The sequence below is a fragment of the Lemur catta genome, chromosome 4, assembly GCF_020740605.2.
Source record: "Lemur catta isolate mLemCat1 chromosome 4, mLemCat1.pri, whole genome shotgun sequence".
Classification (NCBI taxonomy): domain Eukaryota; kingdom Metazoa; phylum Chordata; class Mammalia; order Primates; family Lemuridae; genus Lemur; species Lemur catta.
Genome location: NC_059131.1, coordinates 42699603 through 42722931, shown reverse-complemented (window position 1 = coordinate 42722931; position 23329 = coordinate 42699603). Strand labels below are relative to the sequence as shown.

General features: G+C 38.6%; 1 protein-coding gene across 2 annotated transcripts in view; it reads left to right on the top strand.

Moving 5' to 3' along the window:
* EFEMP1 (EGF containing fibulin extracellular matrix protein 1) overlaps nucleotides 1-23329 on the top strand; it is a 58280-nt gene that overhangs the window by 17790 nt on the left and 17161 nt on the right. The gene's annotated exons all lie outside the window — the stretch shown is intronic.

Genomic DNA, 23329 nt, shown 5'->3' with positions numbered 1-23329 from the left:
TATCACTCTATTAGAAAAAGAGCTTGGACTATTTTGTTGCTGTTATAAAAACCTGTCCTGGTATGAGGATTCTAATAGAGAGTTTTAAAGAATTATTGGAAAATCTGGTTATAATATGAACATCAGAAATAGGCAGACTTACACATTACTGAAAATATAATGAATCTGCTACAAAATTTTCTTAGTAAAATACAGCTTCTGGTCCCAGAAGAAGGGAAAAGTTTATAGTGTCAAGAGAAGATAAGGAAGACCTCATTAAGAAAGATTACAGGAAATTATTTGATTAAATGTGAATGGTGTTCAGAATTTTCTCCAGAGATGAAAAATATTCAAGTAAAAATCTTAAAGAAGTCGGTAGAAGTGACAGAAGCAATGGACCTGCCTATTCCTCAGTGTAAATCTTGAATTAGGAAAAGAAGACTCAGTGCACATTCAACTTCAGACCAAGCCTTTGCAGTTGACTTGGAGATCTTAAATTTTTTAATTATTGTAATAGATAACATATCATTGTTATATCAAAGCCATTAGTCAGCAGAAAAAAATTACCACTTTCCCTTAAAAAAGAAGAAATAATTTTTCTTTTCTGTCCCAGTTAGGTAAACCTCTGTGTTAGTCAGGATTCTCTAGACAAACAGAACCAATAGGATAGACAGAGAGAGAAACAGAGAGAGGGATTTATTATGGGAATTAGACCATGTGATTATGGAGGCAGAGAAATCCCACCATCTGCTGCCTGCGAGCTGGAAAACCAGAAAGCCCGTGGTGTAATTCGGTCTGAATCCAAAGATCTAAGAAGTGGGTGGGAGGAGCGGGACGCCAGCGTCCAAAAGCCTGAGAACCAGGAGCTCTAATGTCTGAGGGCAGGAGAAGATGGATTTCCCAGTTCAAGAAGAGAGAGAACAAATTCACCCTCCCTCTGCCTTTTTCTTCTATTTGGGCCTTCCCTGGATTGGATTACATCCACCCACGTTGGTGAGGGCCCTCCGTTTTACTCAGTCTACTAATTCAAATGCTATCTCTTCTGGAAACACCTTCACGGACACACCCAGAAATAATATTTACCAGCTATCTGGGTATCCTTTAGCCCAGTCAAGTTGACACATAAAATTAACTATCAAAACCTGTTAAACACAAACATCACAAACGAGTAACTGCAGTCACTGGAAATTCATGACTTAAGTGCTGCTTGCCCATTGATTGATTTAAAAAATATACACTACATATTATTAAGATAAAATAGGTAAGCCAATTATGGTACTTCCCTGGCTCCTCTGATGCATGACTCAAGTAAAAGTGACACTCTCTCCCCCGCACCACCCACCACCACACTGCACACAGATAAGAAAATCAGTCTTCTACAGAAAAAGCCAAAATACAGGGAATACCTGCTAGGATAGAGGCCGGGACTCTCTATTCATACATTTGGGGATGGAGGGGAAGCAAAATGGAACAAACAACTGAGCCATCCTTTTCTCTTCCAGGAGCCTCCTCTTACTCTGGGAGACAGGAGCATCTGTGAGAGGAAGGAGAGGCAGGAAAAAAGAGATATGGAATGGAAGGGAGATAAAAAGAGAACAAGATAGGAGAGTGGAGGACAATGGGTGATCATGAGACTATACTAATTGAAAGTAGGTTCTACTGAAGTGTCTCATAAAATGTTATGATTACCAACTTTCCATCCATATGTATATACACATATATATGTATAAATGCATATTTTCCTCAAAAGTCTGATGAAGGAAAATAGAAAAGGTGATACTTAATAAATCAGTTTTGCTGTTTTTATAAATTTGGCTAGAGAAGTCTTTAAATTTGGGATTCAATGAGTTAATGTGTTTTTGAGAATCTCTTATATATGTTACGCATTACAGTCCAATGCTTCTTGAACTATAATGAACATACCAATTACCTGGGGACCCTGTTAAAATGAAGATTCTGATTCAGTAGGTCTGGTTCGAGGCCTGTTACTACTTATTTCTAACAAGCTCCCTGATTTTATTGATGTATATAGAGCCCATCTTCCAGAACCTGACAATATGCTTCCCACTAAGAAATTGAATGTCAAATGAGGAATGTCTAATGATTCTTCATTCTCTACTTTCTGTAGCAGCAAAATGTAGTATAATTTGGATAGAATCAGATTTGCATTTAATGATTTTTTTAAAGAGATATTTTTCTCCTTTGGTTAGATACTTAGTTTCTCTGATACAAGTTGCATTGTAACAGCTATGGCTGCAATACACAGATATTTCCCTTGCTTGCTAATTAATAGAATTTTCTCCTGTAGTGGAATGTTTTTATGCTTGAATGCTTGAGGAGGATTCCAGAAAGTAGTCTTTGGCAGCAAAGAGTGGTGGAAACCCCATGAAACTATGCAAGAGACAAAAGTTCCCTTTTAGGTCTTGCCCTAAAAGCCTCGCTGACTGTATTAAATCAGCTAATCTCTCTGGGCCTCAGTTGTCTCAGCTGTTAAAATTAAGAGATGTCCTTTTTAGCTCTTATTTGAAATAATTTAAAAAGAACAAGAAAGAGAGAGACAGAAAATGAACGCAGTTTGTCTAGGTTGTAAGTAAGCCCTGTGGACATACAGTAATGATATGGTCCTCGACTGATACATGCCTGGCATTTAAACTGTTTCTATTGGTAGGAGTTCGTCTTTGCCTTTTGGATGGCATTTTTATCGGGAAGACATACCAGGGCAAGTTAAAATCTGCCTTGGGAAGAATGCAGGTGCATTCTGTGATTATAATAGTATTAATGACTCAGAAGCAAAAAACCAGACAGTTCTAATGACCTGAAGCTATATTGACAAAACAGTTCACACCTAGTACTGGTTGTTTGCTAAAAGTCTGAACCAAATCACTGAAGTTTTAAAAGCTTGATCACTGTGGTCTTTTCCCCAGGCACTGATGTGGGTAATTACTGTATTATGGTTCATGCCACAGCCCAGGACTCCATTTCAATCCAAGCTTGGAGAGGAGTTATTTTTATTTTGGTGCACAGTAAACATACTCTTTGCATGTTTTAAAATAAACTCCTTTGACATGTAAGGGTGCCAGCACTAAATGTGACCGGCCCTTTATTATTTTCTTGATTTTTGAATTAAGATTTCCCACCTTCACTGGAGACAGGAGTGCATTTCAGCAAAGAAAAATCTGCTTAAAGTCTACAAGTTTGTTCATTTCACATTGTGGAATTTTTTTCAGCCTCAGACTCAAACCGGGTTCACAACCAAAGCAATAGGTCTTGCCTGAACTATTCATTATTATTCATCACATACGAACCACAAGGAAGTCCATGGTTAGTTATCTGTCATTGCATAACAAATTGCCCCAAAACTGAGTGGCTTAAAATAATAAATATTTATTATCTCACATTGTCTCTGGGTCAGGAATCAAGGTGCAGCTTAGCTGAGTCCTCTGGCTTTGCTCTTTCACAATGTTGCAGTTGTCTCAAGGCTTGACTGGGAAGGATCCACTTCCTAGCTCCCCCACTAGTGGTTGCTGGCAGGATTCACTTCTCTGCCTCACTTTCTTGTGAGTTCTTCCCCCTTCAATTCCTTGCCACAGGCCAGGCGCCGTGACTCACGCCTGTAATCCTAGCACTCTGGGAGGCCGAGGCAGGAGGATTGCTTGAGCTCAGGAGTTCGAGACCAGCCTGAGCAAGAGTGAGATCTCATCTCTACCAAAAATAGAAAAATTAGCCAGGCGTTGTGGCACACACCTATAGTCCCTGGTACTCAGGGGACTGAGGCAGGAGGATCGCTTGAGCCCAGGAATTTGAGGTTGCAGTGAGCTACACTGATGCCACTGCACTCTATCTGGGACAACAGAACGAGACTCTGTCTGAAAACAAACAAACAAACAAACAAACAAAAAACCTTGCCACATACACTTCTTCATAGAGCATCTCACAACAGGGCAGCTTTCTAAGCAAGCGAGGGTGCAAGAAAGGGGGCCAGCAAGAGAGAGGATGCTAATATTAAGACCGAAGTCAGAGGCTTTTGTAACCTAATCCTGGATGTGACAACCCATCAGTTTTGCCATATTCCATTCATTAGAAACAAGCCAGTAGATCCGGCCCCCTCTCAACAGTGTGAATGGCAGGAAGCTGGCGTCATTGCCAGCCATGTCAGAAGCTGCCTACCGCAATCTGTGATTAAAATTCCCGCTGAACTGACTCCAACCAAACATGTAGAGTTAGAGATAGAATTTTAAATGATTTCAAAAAGCAAAATATGAATAAAAGCAAAATGCACCTTTGTCCGCAGCGATGCAGGAGACTGGATGACTCACTCAGGTAGTAGCTGGATGGGTGTGGTCAGAGCACTGGCAAAGTGCTGTCCACAAGCAGAACCGGCTGCTTCTAGCCACGCCTGCCGAGTAAGAGCACCCTTTCCCTCTTCATTGACCTAAAACTTCCCAAATGCTCTCAATCTTCCCTAAAACCACTCCTAAATGATTCTATCTCCTTTGATTTTAAAACATTTTTTAATTAAAATCTTTTTATTCCACTCTACAAATAATATCCATGAAACAAAAACTTCATGAACAAACACAAAAACTCCCTATCTATTTGCCTATTAACATGTATTCACATGCCTGTTACATAAAAGAAATTCAATAAACACTGTTGTTGCTTTATGGTAACTCTTGTCCTTGACATTGTGATATTTGTGTTTGCTCGGGAATCGTGGAAATCATGTTCTCCACCTCCCTGAGGAATCTCTTTTCTGTTTTGGTCACATTTTTCTTCCCGCAGTCTGTTTAAAAGCCTGCTCCTAGAATTATCATCTTGATGCTTAAATGTATGTACATCTTTTCTTTTGCCTCAAAAGTCTACTAGGAGATTTGTACTGAACAGAACCTAAGGTTACAATAAATAGCTTGTCTAAGAGTTACCAATTCAGAAGGAACAAAATCTAACATGAATTTCTTAGAGTCCTAGGGAGTGTATATCTCATAAGAGGCAGCATAGTGGCTTATTTTTCAACAAGAGGGCACTAATGAAGTAGAATAGAACTCTAAGGGAAAGAGAAAAGATACATGACCAAAAATCAGTGAAGGTGGAAACCAGTTTCACAATGTATAGCAGGACCTATAAAACCCGATGAAGGCAAGGCCACCAGTCACATCCAGTCTCCCCCAGAAGGATATTCTAGTAGCCAGATTGTGAATTAACTAGAGGAAAAGAATAGAGAAAAAACTAATGCAGCTACTTAAAAACAGTAACTAAAATCCAAAGGAAGGCTTTTTAGGTAAAGATGGAAATGGACCAAACATTCTTAAATTGTTTTTAAAAGTACATAATACAGCTCTGTATGGAGTGTGGCACATTTTCTCCTTAGTTCACTTTCCCCAAGATTAGTTTCCAGATTTGTCCCAGTGTCCGTGATGCCAATAATAAAAACCTCTGTGGGGCTGTTGAGTGGGCTGAGGGGTCAATGGGTGTCTTGCAGCCAGGTAGAGGCAGCCTCTGGCCTCAGCCTGCAGCGTCCTGCGGAGGCCGGGCTGGTCCGTGAAGAAGGGAGTGAGAGCTGTGGGGTGGGGTCATAGATCTGATTCCCTTTACCATCAGCCCAGAGAGGGAAAAAAAGGCATTGTGCTCATAAGATTTCCTCATATTCAGCCAGCCATTTGCTAATATATTCTCTTGACATAAGTAGCCCCACTAAATTCCTCTTTCCTCATCACTAACTCTAAAATGACAGTTTAAGGATTATCCTTTCTGCCACTTACCATGAAACACGGCTCCAACCCAGTTTGTTGTAGGTTTCTGAGCTTAACCACATAGCTCACAACTGAGTGGATAATCAATCATTGTATGACTGAATCCATCTGGAACAAATTTGAAGAAGTGGCCATGTAGGTTTCTTTTGGGGAAAAAAAAAAAAAAAAAACACTAAAACTGAAACCAGAGTTGTTTTTTTCAAAGGTTCAGCAGAAAAAAAATTATAAAACTCAGCAATGACTTTTCCCCCCAGAACTCATGCATGCTCTCTGAGTGGGATTTCTTCTGTCCTGCCCCCATTTTGCATTGCATTTAATCCTTCAAAGAGAAGGTCTGCAAGTGCATGGGAGCTGAATCCACTTCCCAGAGAGTGAGGTCGTGATCACTCCTTGGTTAGAAGGGAAGGGGGACATGGTATGGCCAGGTTGTCACCATAACCTCATGCTGTTCTTAAATTCCCAAATACTCAGGGCTCAATTGAGGGATTATAGAACCAAAAGAGCTTGTTTCCGGCCCATTCTTGCTGAACCACCACTTTTTGTCCTGTAGGTATTAAAGGATAATCTAAATATCAGTTAAATACTTGCCTTGGATTTTAAGAACTCCGCCTTTCCTTTCCTTGTTAGACCCCAAATTGTTAGTGTAAATTGAGGATATATTTCTCCATGTATATTCTGCAATCTGCACCATTCATGCATTCATTTGTTCAATTTTTCATTTATTCATTTTTTAGTCATTTATTCATTGATTCACGCATTGATGCATTCAGCTAACGTGTGTTCAAACTGTACTAAATGCCTAGGCACACTACCTTTCTTGCAAGGACTTTTCAGTCTAACTGAGGACATAAGATCAGGTCAGATTTTTAAAAATTAAATGACAGAAATAATTCAGCTCAACGATTCAAGTCAACAAACCCTATATGAAAGGCTCAGTCCTCATGTAATCAATGATAAATGGTGATTATCAAAAAATCCTGGAGAAGTCAAAGAAGGGATTGATACTGCAACTAGGTGGCCAGTTAGGACTTTTCGGAGTATGCAAATATGATCTAGGTCATGAAGGAATTACTGGATGTGAACAAACCTGAGAAGAGCAGGGCAGGCTTTGCTGGGTAGACACCCTAGTTAGATATAGCATGATGGTGACAGTATTGTGTTACTGTTTGGGGTAAGAGAAAGGGGGGTTACTGTGGGTGCAGCAGAAAAGAAGATTGGGAAATTTCATAGGAGACAGTTTAGGTGGAATCCTGAATTCTTGGTTAAGCCACTTAGATTTAGTACTGTATAACTACTGACAGATTTTGAGCAAAGAGTAATATAATGGAAACCCTACTGCCAGATAGTTGTAGGATGAGGAGGGAAAATAAGTATACACATATGGTTAAAGGTGATAAATCATCCTAATAGGACTGGGGTGGGGTCAGGCGTGGGGAAGGCCTGTGTCAGTCTGATTTATAGAAAAGTGAATGAGTTTCTCAAGAAAGAATTGCATTACTTTCAAGTACTGTACATACAGTAATGATGCTAGTAAGAGGCATAAAGGGAGAGTTTAATCCACAAGGACTATTTTTCAGGATCATACTAATTAGTTCAGTACTATTCCTAACAGACACAGTCATTATTTTTGCATGTAACTGCTTCTCCTAAGTAGAACAGTGATTCTAAACAAGTCCGACTCCAAGGAGTGTAAACAGTTTTTAATATTCTTTAGCAATATCTTTATTTATAGGCATTACAAAGGTAAGCATCAATTACAAATTAATAAGAAGGTATAATTTCAGCTCCCACACTCCATGAAATAACCAATTAGAAATTAAATAAGCCCTTAAATGATCTACTGAACAATCAGCCTTTCTGCCTCATGCCCACATCCATTAAACTGTAGAATGTTCATTAGTCATAATGTATGGCTGAAGGAATATGGAGCAAGTCTGCAACTATAAACTATGTCTAAATATAGACTGTTAACAGCAGTTGCTCTTATTTTAGCATGTTTAAGGCTGTGACCCTGCAAAATGCAATGAACTCAACCTAAGCTGAGTCATGTCCTGATTGTAAGAAGGTTTTTGCAATTTTCAGAAATTATGGCAAGAGGCAATTATCCATAAGCCCACTCTCCCTCACGAGCCGCTACCATCCATTCTGCAAATAAGCATGAACTAGAAATAGAGGAAAGAAACCAGTTCTCTTGACATGTCTAGGGGAAGTTCATTTTCCAGTTAAAAATTATTTTTATTTAAAAATCAGAATTTAAAAGGGGTGCAAAAAGAGGAACAGTGGTTTGGGAATAGAGGTGAGGCTGGACTGCTAAGCTAATACAGCAAGAATTTAAGAACATAAGAATATACAGCTTAGCTGATGGAATAATCCAAAGGAATTTTAACTGGATTTAGACCTCACTTCACTAAGTCTTGACTCTGTTTTTTTTTTTTTTTTTCTTTGAAGACCCCACAGCTAGTTTGCAAAAGTAAAACACCTGGTATGTCTGTTTATTGACCTATTTAAGTTTCCATTCTGAAATACTTCATCAATAATAGTCATGCCTGTACTTTCCCTTCTCAAGGGTGGGGGTCTTCTGAAGACGACGTGTTGGTTGTCTGGATTTACTTTTTAATTTTATATTGGATTTGGGAATGATAAAATGGAGGGAAATTTTTAACATTGCTTTGTTACTTTCAGTTGAGTAGATGGCACAACACACCAAACTAGGTATCCTATAGCTGGATCCCTAAACATAATTTCAAAGTGTAAGATTAATCAACAAGCCTGAGTTGAGTAGCTACTGTGTGCAAAGCATAGTAGGTGCTAAGAATACAGAGATAGAAGCTAATGGGGCCTGCCCTCAAAGAGCTCACCCTCTGTGAGGAAGCAGATAGTAATTACAATGTGGCATTTTGAGTCCCAATTTAGGGACTTCCTGGTGAAGGTAACACCAGGCCTGGGTCTTAGGAAGTTGTAAGAATTAGACTTTAGAGAATTGGGAGAAAGAGAAAGAATGTTCCAGGCAGAGGGAGCAGAATTTGCTAAGGTCATAAGCAGAAGACAGGAAAAGGGAACGGCAAGTTGTTCTGCATGACTTGAGTATGCAGTATGTGAGGGTGGACAAGAGACAAATCCTGAAGGGCCTTACATGTCATGTTACAAAGTTTGGGTTTCATCCTAAAGATGGTGGGAAGTGACATAATCAGCTTTCCTTTGTACCAAGTGAAAGATGCCCTATATCAATTTGAAACTTACACAAATCCAAATAAATTCCACCCTCTTTGCTCACAGAAAAATTAAATACATAAAATACATCAGTTACCTTTAAAAATTATTTCTGAATTCTACTTTGTTAACCTGGTTAGATAATTTTGTTGTAACTAATTAGGACTGGTTTTATTCTCCATCTATAATACTGTTACAAAGGCGAATTAAATAGAGATTTCATTCTAAAAGTAACACAAGTCTGTTTGTAAGCTTAAATTTTTATCAAACATAAGCAGTGGGGAAAATATCTTAGCTCAGGGAAAAGGTAACAAGTCAAACTGGCCTTAAAATAGCCACTCAGCCTTTAGTACATTGTTTCAGGCCATTTCTAATTTTTCTCCACACACAATATAACCGTAGCTTATAAATCTCTTGAAGGATTTTTACTACTGGAGGTTTGTTCCATTTTAGAGTTTATACTAAAACTTATTGGGAGATTTGTTTGAAAACAAAAATTGTAACTCGGCCTTTGCAGAAGTTACACGAAGTTCTACACCTCCGCTTATTGGGCACAGCATCCCTTAACCTTGTAAAACAAGTTGTTGTGGCAACGATATAATTGTGTAAACACTATGGAAGCATCATGTGTTATTTATCCTAAGTGTTTTGCCACTTTATAGTATAACAGTGCTAGAATTTATATATCCAATCTAATGGAGAGCTTAATCACTACTTTCAAGAAGTGGAGGCTATAAATTATATTTATATAGGCCACTGATGTGTGCCTGGGGTTATCCAGCTTCTGGTTTCCTCGTGAAAGATGCCAGAGTTCAGTGGTCAGAGCAGAACTTGTTTGGGACCCTGAGCCAGACAAGGTGTCACAAGGCACCCCTTCATCCTTAAGGTGGCTTTGGTTAAGGGGCACCATCAAGGGCCACCCCCAGTCAGTTGACTTTCCAGAGACAGCAAGAGTTTGTTGCTACTTCTTTCTTAACAAGCATAATTTGTGGATACAGCTGTCCAGAGGTCAGCTGGACAAGCTGCTTTCTCTGGTGATCTTACCTTGGCCAAAGGAACCTGGAAAAAGCAGCATGCAGAAGGTGGCAGTGAGCTGGACCTTGAAGGGAGTCTATCCTGGTAAGATAGAGGGGTTGGAGGAAGGCTCACAGGCAAAGCATACAAGTGGCAAGAGTGTGTTATTCATGACAATGGGTGACCTGACTGATGTGGAGGGTCATGTAAGATAGCACTCATGAGCTGGGGCCCAAGGAAAAGATGATTTTTTTTTTTATATGGAGCTACCTGTTATGTTGCAGCAAAGGTTCAGACCAATCACGGAAGACTGTCTGCATTGTATTAACATATATATGTGCAGTCACAGGCAGGTCTTGAAACCCTGGGAGCCTTCAGCCCAGCCTCGCTAGAAAGGTAAAGATGGCAGAGACAGCTCTGCCGAACTCCTGGGGGTGCCCTGCAGAGGTGCAGGGCTGGGCCAGGGAAACAGCCCGAGGAGCAGTGCCCAAGGCCTGGAGACCAGTAGGAGGTATCCTCACACCACCTGGGATGTGGAGCCATCAGAGCTCTCGAGTTAAAAGGATGGTCTGAGGGGCAAATGCAAAATTGAATATTTAAGTAGGAAGAAGGAGTAAGAACTGCAGGATGGAGATAGGTAGGCTAGGAAGACAACAGAGAAGGAAGTCAGCCTAGCCACATGCTGACTTGTCACACTGTCACCATAGGCATGGTGCTTGCCCTCAGGCTTGGAATTTTTTCATTTTTCCTGTTAACCCACTCTGTTACACCCTTAATATGGGAAAAAGAGACAATCCTATACACACGTATAATTTACCTTCAGCTATAATGAAAGCATTTGGAGGAGGTCATTTGGTATTCAAAGAAACCAAAATTAACTTTCCAAAAGATGGCCAGGTGCAGTGGCTCACGCCTGTAATCCTAGCACTCTGGGAGGCCAAGGCGGGAGGATCGCTCAAGGTCAGGAGTTCAAGACCAGCCTGAGCAAGAGCGAGACCCCGTCTCCACTAAAAATAGAAAGAAATCATCTGGACAACTAAAAATATATATAGAAAAAATTAGCCAGGCATGGTGGCACATGCCTGTAGTCCCAGCTACTCGGGAGGCTGAGGCAGAAGGATCACTTGAGCCCAGGAGTTTGAGGTTGCTGTGAGCTAAGCTGATGCCACGGCACTCACTTTTTGAGACTCTGTCTCAAAAAAAAAAAAAAAAACTTTCCAAAAGAATACTTTTCTGATATGCTATGGTTTTACGATATTACTAGCACAGTATTTGAAAAACAAAAATTGGCTCCAAGTTAAATTCTCCTATATGATAAGACTGAATGGACACTTCATTATATACAGAATGGTCTAGATCACCATTCTAATTTGTGGACACTCCTCGGACCCGCCCATTTGAGAAGTCAGACATTCAGTGTTCTCATTTTAGAGTCTAACTCTGAGCCTTGTTCTAAACAAACAACCATAAGTCGTTATCCTGGCTTTAAATGCAGTTATTACTATAACATTTGAAAATATTACCCATTTTTTTCTCTAGTTCTAATTTATAATTTCATTACTGTGTTGAATGACAGTGACCATGAGGTCCTTAACATAATCAACATAATAAATAAAAATTGCTGCTAAAATTTACATTTTTCTTATCTTTTTCATGGCTATAACTTGTTCACACCGAAGCTCTCTCTTGGAGTTACATATAGGCTCTAATTAGAGCTCTACTTAAAACTGTGTTTGCTAAGCAGTCTTTATAAACATTAATACTCTGTTGTCATGAAGGGTCCCGTAGCCATCAACAGCCCTTTCCTATTACAAAATATTACGAAATGCCAAAGACGCTAGATTCATTTTGTTTTGCCAGAACTCTTTTGTTTGAATGTTTGCAGTTTTCCTAATGAGAAATAACTTTAAGAAAGAAAGGCTGTCTTTGCCTGTTCTTGCATCCATTCATCTGCAATATGCCAAAGGAAGGGAAGGTCATAGAGTGCTATGGTTTTCCTCCTGATTGTATTTCAATCATACAGACCATATTGAAAACATGACACTAAGCAAGGAAACAAAGACAGGATGTTACATTATATGCAAGTATGTAGAAATTATATGAAAAGTGCTGACTTTCTATAGTTTTCTTTCTTCCTTCCATCTGTATACAGAAGTACCACCTGGATCCCACTACCAATTCAATCATTGTCTTCCTACTGTTGAGTATAATTTATTGAGCACTTACTATGGACTAGGTACCATTTTGAATGTGTATTGTTTCAATTAGTCCTCACAGCAACATTGTGGAATTGGTATTATCCCTACTTGATAGATGTGGCAGTGAGACTTGGAAAGGTTAAATAACTTTCCCAGGCCACATAACTAAAACGTGATGTTGCTTGGATTTGAACTGAGACCTATTTGACTCTAAAACCCGTGATCTTACCCACTCTTCTGTCTCAATCATATTTCCATCAGTGAGTTGCATAAGAGAAAAATTTATTCTGTGGTTCTCAGATTTTCTAAAAAGATCAACAAGTCCTCCTTTAAACCCTAATTCTTGGTATAATAAATTACACATAAACATTAATTTTTGGTATAATAAGGCTAGTAAAAAAGCTTGCATAAGCAACTAAAGAAAGATACAATCTCAAATAAAATAATTTAGAACTTAAAAATACTAGCTGTGAAAGCGTAGTATGATTCCTCTAATTCTGAAAACCATGAAAAGAGATCTGTAATTGCAGGACACTGACAGGGGACCTCCTTATACCTATCTGGCAGCCTCACCATCATCCACATGAGCAACATATGTGCCTGCAGCCAAAGGTTTTCATTTAAAGGTTTCCATAAACAAATTATTACATTTCTAGGGAAAAAAAGTAATCCTGGGCTAGTTTTAAAATTAACAATATGAATTGCTCGATTTTTCCATTTTCTTCCAAAATGAAAACTTGGAATTCCAAATGATAGACTCCACGGATGTGCTCCATGTAGTAACCACTTTAAGTATATATATAACAGATCTAAGAACATAGAGATCTTTTTTCTTCATCCTTGTTTATTGATGCCAAGAAATTCTCTTTAAGACTGGCTTAGTTTGGCATGTACCTTGAACATATCAACTGCATACCTGGCTCGGGTCCATCTGCCTTTGTACTCTACAGACACACAAACCATGTACAGGGCATGTTTCCCCACCAGATCGTTTCAGAATTTACACTGCCAAACAGACATTAAGCTACTCTAAATTCCTGACAAGTATGTGACTTTACAGGTACATCGTAGTGCATTTAAACATTGAAGCGCTCTTTCTACTCATCCCACTCTGCTAACAGAGCCATTTAATCCTACCCAGAAAGACGAGTGCATTTTTAGGCTCCCCTTTGATCCTACAGATTAGAGGGAGGGAAAAGTCACTGCTCGAAAATGAAAAAGGAAGGAAGAAGAACTAGAGGTCCATGACTAGGGGCCCAAGAAAGCAAGAGCATGTTATTCCCGGGATCTGACGTTTTAAGTTAGGGGAGAAGAGATTACAGCTAGAAAGGGAATACTTCTTAAACCAGCATTCAGGAATTTATCAAAGTAAGCATTAATTTCAGATTCTTAAAATTGAAACAGATCTCAGACAATGTATTTTCAGAGATACTTATTTCTGCCCTCCATAGAAATGTCAGGCAAAATGCCCCAGATTCATTTAAGAAGTCTTTAGAATTGAAACACACATAAGGTCAGTAGTTTTATTGATTCGTATTTTCTTTTGTCCCCTATTGCCCCCACTCCTTCAGCTAATACTCAGGAGTTATTTGAATGTTGTTGTCTCACAACACTAAAAGTGTTTTAACACAGAGGGGTTGGGGGGAATCCCATAGCCTACGTCAACAAAATTTATCAACAAATTAAATTCAAGCATGCATGATAATTTATGGATAACTTGGTGAAAATGGTAATTATGGTTCCATTTGGAATGAAACCAAGAAGTCAGATCTCACTTGGTTTAATAATATATGAAAGATTTGGGCACAAGCTGATAGTTGCTCATGTTTAACTTTTTGATCACTCAGTAATCTTATGCCTTAACATGGTGAAGACTGTAGAGTCTTCCTGAGAAACTCCTGAGACAGGACAAGGAATAATAAGTCTAAGATTTCTTTAACTTCTTTCCCAATCAAGGAAAAGGGAAGGAATATATAACTACTTAAGATGAGATCTTTCCTTGTACTTTATCACCAAGCAAGTTTTTCAGATGTTAGAGAATAAATTATAATAATTAACTCCATAACTATACAGAGCAATATGTATGTGCTCCATGTATTACATAAAAGTAATCAATTTTGTTGAATACAGAGCAATATGTATGTGCTCCATGTATTACATAAAAGTAATCAATTTTGTTGAATACTCACAATTTTCTATATTAGAGTGGGTGCACCATCTATTTTTCAATTATTTAATCAACACTATCAAGCTTAAAGAAAAGTGGAACATTGAACATTGAACACCCACCACCATCCAGATTCAAAAATCATTAACACTATCTCAGATTTGCATGCCACACATTAGCACTATTTTTAAACACAGATGACTAGTCAAATCCCCTCACCCACTGCTGGGATACATATTGCAGCTTTTGCTTGTTTCCAGTGATAGGAAGCTCATTGCTTTTCTAATACATTAAAATGTCTAATGACCACACATCTTTTCTTACATTGAAGTGAAAGTCTGCCTTCCTTGCATTTCTACCCATCTATTCTAGTTCTGCCTTTTGGAAATACATTGTTAGGGTCTTTTCCTCCTTCTCTAAGGAGCCCTTCAAAACCCCGAAGACTATCACAAATACAGGTCTCATCTGTATTTTCTTCTCCTGTGATTGAGCACAGGGAAAAAGATAAGGATGGTGTGAGGAGGGACAGGGGGCTATAGGCCTCCTTAGGGGCTAGCATTTTTTCTCACAAATTTTGATATGTGATAGTTTCATTTTCATTAAGTTTAAAATATTCTCAAATTTCAATTGTGTTAACCATGGGTGGTTTGTAGGGTATGTCTTTTCCAAAAGAAGTGGGTTTTTCTAGTTTTGTTCATGCTGTTGTTGTTTCTGTCTTATTTGCATTGTAGAGAACATAATTTGTATATTACAGTTCTTTGAAATTTATGTGGACTTATTTTAAGGCCAGCATATAGACATTTGCTTTTTAACGTTCTCTCAGTACTTAAAAAGGTTGTGTATTTTGTACAGTGTTTTATACATGCCAATTAGTTCAAAGTTTTTAATCATGTTATTCATATTTTCTATTCATTTCAGAAAATGTATGCTTATTCCTTCAATTACTGGGAGAAGTGTGTTAAAATCTTACTGTAATTATGTTTGTCTATTTTTCCACTTGGTTTTATCCACTTTTGTTTTATCTATACTGAGGTTATATGATTAAGTGCATTTAAATTTGGAATTTCTACATATTTATGGTAAATTGAAATTTTATCATTATGTAGTATTCCTTTTTATTCTCTAATAATCTCTTAAAGTTAACTTTGTCTGATACTAATAGCGCAAAGCCAACTCCCTGTTGGTTAGTGTTTGCTTGGTGTATTTTCCATCTTTTTTCTTTAAATCTCTGTGTCCTTATGTTTAAATTATGTCTCTTGAAAGAACATATTTGGGTTTTGTTTTTTAATCAGTCTGACAATTTTTGCCTTTTAATGAGTGTATTTAGTCCATTTAATTTTACTACTGATATGTTTAGGTTTAAAACTACCATTCTACTATTTACCTTCTATGTGTTCTATACATTTTAGCTTCTCTACTTTTCTTGCCTTCTCTCTGAATTAATGGAGAATTTAATATTCCATTTTCCCTTATATTAGCTTTGTAGTTTTATTTTGTTTTTACTATTCCTTTAACATTTTCCCTAGGGATTACTCAAGCATACATCCATGATTTATCAAAATCTGAAATAAATTAGTAGCTTTAACTCTTCCTTGGACAATACAAGGATCTTAAAATAGATAAACTTCATTTATCCTCCTGCCAACCTATACGCTATTATTCTCATGTATTTTAATTCTAAATATTTTATAAATCCCAAAATACCTTACTATGATTGTTTTAGGCAGTCGTATTTACTTAGATTTACTCACATATTTATCCTTTTCATTGCTTTTCATTGTGCTGGAATTTTGAATCAGAAAGATGACAGAAAAAAGAATTCATTGCAAATTTGGGGAGTCCATTCCCCTCCCATCCTACCTCTCTGCTCCATTTGGAATTCAGAAAATCACAGGAGCCCTGAGGCATATGGGGAAACATTGTGCAGAAATGTCATAAGTAAGATGTAATGAAATGGGCAGGAAAATACACACAAGAAGGTAACATGCTCTGAAAGCAAGAAGCACAAAGATAGACTTTATTGAAAAAGCCTTAGGCAGTTAATGAGTTGGAGAAGCATTGCCAAGTTACACTCACCAAATTTAGTAGTATGCCTCAATTTAGTGGGCACAAAAGCTGCTTATTGTTGAATGAACAACAAGTATAATGTAATTGGTCTCATACAATTAGGAGGTTACCAAGCCATGCTTGTTATAATTGGCATTGCCATAGCCAGGGGCTTATTCGACCTCAAGTGATGGTTTGCTTGAAGGAATAAGCCAGGAATGCTTGTGCTTTGGGTTAGGGAAACTGACTAATCTGGCTGTAAGGCCTCAGGGAGGGAGGCCAAGAATCAAATCACAGTGCTCAAGCAGGCCTTGGTGGACTCAGCTGAATGTAGTCAGTCTCCATTCAGGTCGTCACTCTCCAGGGTTTGACCTGGCCCCGGGAGGTAGGAGTTGGGGGCAGGGGAGATGAAGTGGTGGGGCACTAGGATAATATAATTGGAATGTCAGCGCAGAGGCATCCCATAATAGGGTTGGATCATAATTCCTCCAAAGGCCATCCACTTTGAAGCAGATTCCTAGCCTGCATGGAACAGGCTTGAACCTTCACAGAGAGGGTCTTTAATTCCTGGTACTGAGCCACCCTGGAGCAAAGATTGATGGTGCTACTTGTTTCAAAATACAGTTTTACTTCCACAAGTTGGCAGATTGATGATTGGTTGTGATATCCAAAATACCAGGGTGATCTTTCCCCAAACGTTTTTTTAATGAATAACGAAGTTGAAGAAGAAAAACGAGAGTTTAGCTGGGTATGACATATTCACAGAGATGCCAGAGAAAACTCCTAACAATTAACAATCATTTATTAGCAGAAAATGTGGTTGCCTTGAGATTGTAAAAGCAATAAGCTTCACTGTGCCAGAGTGCAAAAGGAGCTGAAGAGTGAAAATCAAAGCCCTCGTACCTTGCTTTCTTCTATTTCGGCCTGTGACCAGTTGGTTCATTTGGTTTGCATGTAGTACAGATGAGTCACTGATTGTTCACATGCACCAGTTGGTTTTCTTCCCCATGGTCGTGAACTATATGTCTAACCTCATCTGATCACCTTGCAAATAAACACTATTATTCACAGAGGAAACTAGGTGAGAGGGGGTCCATTTGCAATGCAAATCCATCATCATTGCTGGAAAAGCAATTCTAAGTACATGTAGCATGATTTTTCCATATGGGAACAGCATATTGCAAGATTCTGACAGAATACAGTACAATGCCAAGGACTTCCAGGGCACTTGATTCTCCACTCTCTAAAACGAAGACATGAACTGTCAAGGAGGCTGATATTTGTTGATTTTGGTGATATTTTTGTTTGTCATTTAAAGCATACCAAATTATTAACAATGTGTTTTGCCAGAACTGATAAGAATCTAGAACTATAAATCTACTGCTGGCCATCGATGAAGACAGTTCTCTTTTGTTACTTAGTATTTATTTTCTCCACTAGAACTGCTTAGCTTGGGTGAATTCTAGCTGATAATTTCAGAAGGGTGAAAAGCTAACTAGAACTGGGCATTTGGCCCAGATAAATCTGATTCCAGTACTATGAAAGAAGCAGCAAGGGAACTAGAAAGTCTTTGACAAAAAATTGTTGATAATTGGCTAAAAACTGGAGAGGGAAACAGAAAACTTGGAGAGCTGTGAATGTTATTCTAAGCAGAAGAAAGACGCAAGGGAGGAATCAAGGTGATGCAAGATTAACAACCCTCTTCAATGCTGGGAAAAATCAAAAATATCTGTGACTACAGTGAAACCTCTCTGCTCCCCAGAACTCTTAGGAAATCAGTCTTTCTGAAGACCTGAATTACAGAAGCAAAAATGGAAATCTTGGGTTTGAAACTCTGCTCTGTGTGACTCTGGCAAGTCACCTCACCAAGCCTACATTTCAGTGATATCCTTCTTCCTCATCTGTAAATTGTGGGTGATGCAACCTCTTCTACAGGGCTGTTATTAGGATTAAAAGGCCACGTGCAAGTGCACAGGGCTCTCTGGCGGTCTTGTTCTCTTTAAACAGGGCTTCCCAGGCAGGGCGGCTCCTTAACGCCCCAGGGCACTCACCACCCACTTACCTGATGGGGCAGCTCTGGGCTGCTGCATCTGTCCACGGGGTTTCAGGCCCAGGACCCCAAAACCCCATTCAGGTATCAAAGAGCAGAGAAGACCGGTCTGGAGAGTGAAATCGTAGGTTTTCTCTCTGATCTGAGATGCTGCTGAGGAGCAGAACCCACAGGAGCCTCCACGGGCGAACAAAACACCCTTGAGTAGCAGAAGGACAGGGCGAAATGGGACAGGTGTCCTGGGCACCCCCACAGGTCCACCCTTGGTCCGTTTCCTTCCCACAGACCAAGGCAAGCTAGACCAGGGAAAAGATTCAGACCAATAATTTCTAGCATATGGGTATCTAAATCAAGAATCCTGGGGAAAAAAGAAGCCAACAGTAAAATAGCTTTTCCTGATAGCAAACATGAATCCTTGACCTTTTTTTCTACTTTATTGCATTTATGAGATTAAATCATTATAGTTGGAGAAGATCGATACAGTAAAGTTTTAAATCCACACATCAAGGAATATGAGCAACTTGAATTTAACCCACTACCTTTTCTTTAACCACAGGAATTCAAAGGATAGCACCATCAAATAATATTTGCAAAGCATGCACAGTGTCCTGCACAGAACTAGTAAATATATGGGTTTATAATCCGGAAACAAAAAGATACATTTTGAAGGTTCTGAACACTTTTTGAAATCTGTATGTTATCCTTAAGAATAGACAGTCTATTTTACAGATGGAGAAGCGGAGGGGAAAAACTTGATACCATGACCCTAGATCATATAGGCAGTGACCTAATCAAAATAATTTCAATCCCTTTTCTGCTAGTACTAGTGCAGTCTCATCACTACTCTATGGTGCTTATTCAAAAGTAGTTCTGAATTATTTCTCAAACCTAAAGCAGCACAAATTAGAAAAGTCTAAATGGTACCAAACACCATTCAAGGTGCAGATAGTTTTTGCCCATGAAAACACACTGAAGGGACTCCATGTTGTGGTAAGTTATCAAATTATGGAAAGAACATTGCAGAGATTAAAATGTTGCATAAGAGAGAAAGCAGCATGAGTCAGGGGTTTGGGAAATATGAGTCAGACTGAAGGGAAGGAGCCAAAAACATAGAGAACGAGGGCCTAAGCTAGGACTTAATGGACACCACAGAGATGTGGACATAGTTGCCTCCGTTAACTGTGAGAGAAAAATCAAAATGCCGTGCCCTAGGCTGGAGGTCAGTGTGATAAAGAGGCTAGAAGTGAGAGCTGAGCAGAGATTAGGCTGTATTATTTAAAGCAACTAATGGTGCCAAAGTCAGCAAGAGAGGGACCTACGATGGTATAAATCACTAGGAGGGAGAGCGTGGGCACATTTTTGAAAAATGAGGGAATCACCAAATATTGCCATTAGCTATTCTTAATGTATTAGAATGAGGAAATGTGTTGTGATATTTTAGGAAGCACATTCTATTATTTTGTTCTTTGGTAATGTTAACATGAGGCTATGTCTACATAGTTGAGAGCTGCTCCCTAGGCTGTCCAATCCAAACTCTCTAATCCCACCTTTATGGCCCTGGATTTTGCTCATGACTTGAGCTAGCGTTTTATAAGCACCTTCGACCAGGCACTGCACCAGGCTCCTCGCACAGCCCCTCCAGCCGTGCTGACCCCATCTGCCATTCTTCTCATGGAAATGGTTTTGTACGAGCAATGGTTCCTAATGTCACCTGCCTTCTGCCTAGAAACAGCCTCCTTTTTCTGCCAATCCGCATATCTCACCTTGTCCAACATGCAGCTGAGAACTCACCTCCTCTGGCAAACCTTCCCCGGCCGCCCACCGCGGATGCTGCTTTAGTCTGCACAGCCTCTGCGCTTCTGGACTCAGTTGCTTTACATCCTTTTCCATTTACTGACATCATAATGATTTTGCCGTGTTTCTCAGATTTTTCCTATTACCTTGCCCTATAATTTTTTAGTTCCATGAGATAAAACACTGATCCTGCTTTCCTTAAACTCTAGGCACCAATTCTCAGCACATAGTATTGATTCATTTCATCCATTTTTTGAACAAATATTTATTGAAAACCCACCATGTTTCATGCACTGTGCTAGGAACTAGAAATACAGATAAAAGTAAGACATAGAACCCACCCTCAAAGAGCCTGGGTCCAGGTCCCAGGGAATGTGTTAACTGACTCCTAAAAAACCAAGTGAGCTTAACTGTCAAGGGTAAATCTTAGGTGATCTAAAAATGAAACAAAAACTCCTCTCCCCATAGTACTTTTTCCTAGATTATCAAGAAAATTATGTCTGACCTGAGTAATTTCCGTCATAAATAAAACATTGCTTTTGCCAGTGCAGATATTCTCCCATAGAAATACAGGAAATTGATTTTTTTTGCCATGGTTGTACCTGCAAGAAGCAGTGTTTGTGCTTTGGGGAGTGGGGAGGAGTAGAGGACAGTGGACTTTCGTAAACGCCCCTGGGAAAGACAGGGTTTTTGGAGCATCTGCACAGGGATGGATACTCTATTGTGAGTTTCTGACATAGTTGTACCTTTTAGTGATTTTTGTATTGCATTGAAATTTCTGATATTTAAGACAGATGAAAATTCATTCGAGTAGAAAAGATAAACAGAAAAGAGTCTAACAATGTATATAACAATTTTTATGTGGCTTTGTATAGATGTATAAATAAGCAATAATAGGATCTCAAAGTATAATTTTCAAACCAATAAAATTTTTGCTTAAACTAATAAATGGACATTATAATAGAAGATAGGTCAAAGAAATTCAGTCTACTGACAGTCTTCAGCATTAGATAACCTGCTAAGAGCGAGGAAAAGAGTAAATATTCTAAACTGCAGTCAAAGAACCGTAAGTTCTACATGTAGTTAGTAGCTGCTTCCGGGTCACAGAGGTTACTTTTCTGAGCATTTTGTGAATCCAGGAAAGTACAAAGTGTGATCACCAGTCAGTCCTGGGTGAGGCAAGTCCTGCCACAGCTTTGTTTGGTTTTTAATAGAGAAAGGAAAAGAACATAGTGTCAGGGCAGGCAGTGGTATTTTATTTGGTTTTCTGTCTATTTTTATTAAATTATATTAACTCACCTAATATTTTTATTTAACAACCCCTTCAGAAGGTAAACAGACCTGGTTCTTAAAAAGGAGTTTAAAACCAATTTAATGATACATTAATTCCACTGGAAATGTTAGACTGTTTATCAAAGAGATTTAGACATGAACGACAAGAAAGCAGGAAGGAGGTTGTAGGACATCAATTGCAGGAATGTGACGGGGTGGAGGCAGTTCGCAGAGAGATGTCTCAGAAAGAAAAGCCTCAGTCACTGGTGAGGGCTCCCTTAGAAAATGCAGCAGCCAGCCCAAGGCCTTGATCTTCTGCCAGCACGTACCAAGGAAACTTGCCACATCGGAATTGAACATGGCTGTATCTCTTAGGGCTGTTGTCACTGCAAATGCTGGCGGATGTTCTTGACATGAAACAATAGAAATTCTGCTGTCATTTCTGCATTAGCGAGTCATAAAGCTCTGAAGAAACCCCAGTAGAAAGGTTTTCATCAAGTGCGTATAGAAAAATAATAAAAGACACAAAAAAGAGCAGAGTTTCAAAGCAATTATTGCACCATTGCATAGTGCCTAAAAAAGGAGTTTGTAAGCACTGACTTGAAAATAATAACAGCAATTATAATAATAATAATACATGTCAAAACAAAACAACAGAAAACTTAGCGAAAACTTTAAAACCATTTTCAAAGAATTACGTAAGTAGATGCTTTTATAGGTTATTATCCAGTAAATAGCCGTACATTACTGAAGTATTTTTCATCTCCGCTCCCTCTTTCTTATGGAAAGAATCTCTCTTATCATTTCCACACCCAGTTAAGTGAAGCCGGTATCTGAGGACAACCCTCTTACAATCTGAACTTCATACATCATGACAGTGCATAGTGTAAGTGCAGCAATTCTTGAAAATACAGAAAAATGAAAGGCAAAATAGTGCCAGGGGCCACTCTCTGAGCTTCTTAAAAGAAAGGCAGGAATTGAGTAAATTCTAATTACTGGTGTTTTGGTTTTTTTTTAATTATTATTATTCTTGGCCCACTATTTCTTCCAAAGCACCACCCTGGGTCTACCACAGTGTTGAGCTAAGAACCCTTAAGTTTACTTCAGTTTTTATGCAAAATTTGTCATGTAGGAATTATAAGTTTCATGATTTTTTTTAAGGAAGCTTAGTGTCTTCAGTTGTTGAAGAATGCCAAAATTATGTAATCCTTTCATTTGTGCTATTTAAATTCATGATATGAGAGATCTGAATGAATACAAAGATGATGTAGATAAGGCAAAATTAAATTTCACTTATAAATTACTGTAAATATGAATATACACATACAAATTTATATCACATTTTGATCCCAAATTAAGAAATTCTTCATACTGCTTATTATGTTATGATTGGGCATTTTTTGCTTTTTTTAGAACTTTAAACTGCCTACTCCTTAAGGCACATGTAGTAAATTATTTTCAGAAGTAAATTGCTTTGTGAAAATATATATTTTTAAATTTCACCAGCCTTTCTCTCCTAGAGGAATCCTTTGCATTTTGAAATTTGCAATGAAAGATTTTTACACATTACCCTACCATTTGCAAAAAAAAAAAACCAGGTACAGGAAATGTACAATATCAAAGTTTGATTATTCCCAGTCATGGGCAGATTTTTGGAGATTTATCAATAGAAATTATCTCAAATGCAATATATTGGGTGGAAAAAGCAAGTATCATAATCATATAACCTATTTAACAATACCATATGTCCTAATGGTTGCATCCCTGTATAATGAAAGTATAAAAATATCTCAGAGAAGAATTCATATCTAGCAGGATAGTGGTAGTTGGTGGGTAAAGGGATGAGGAT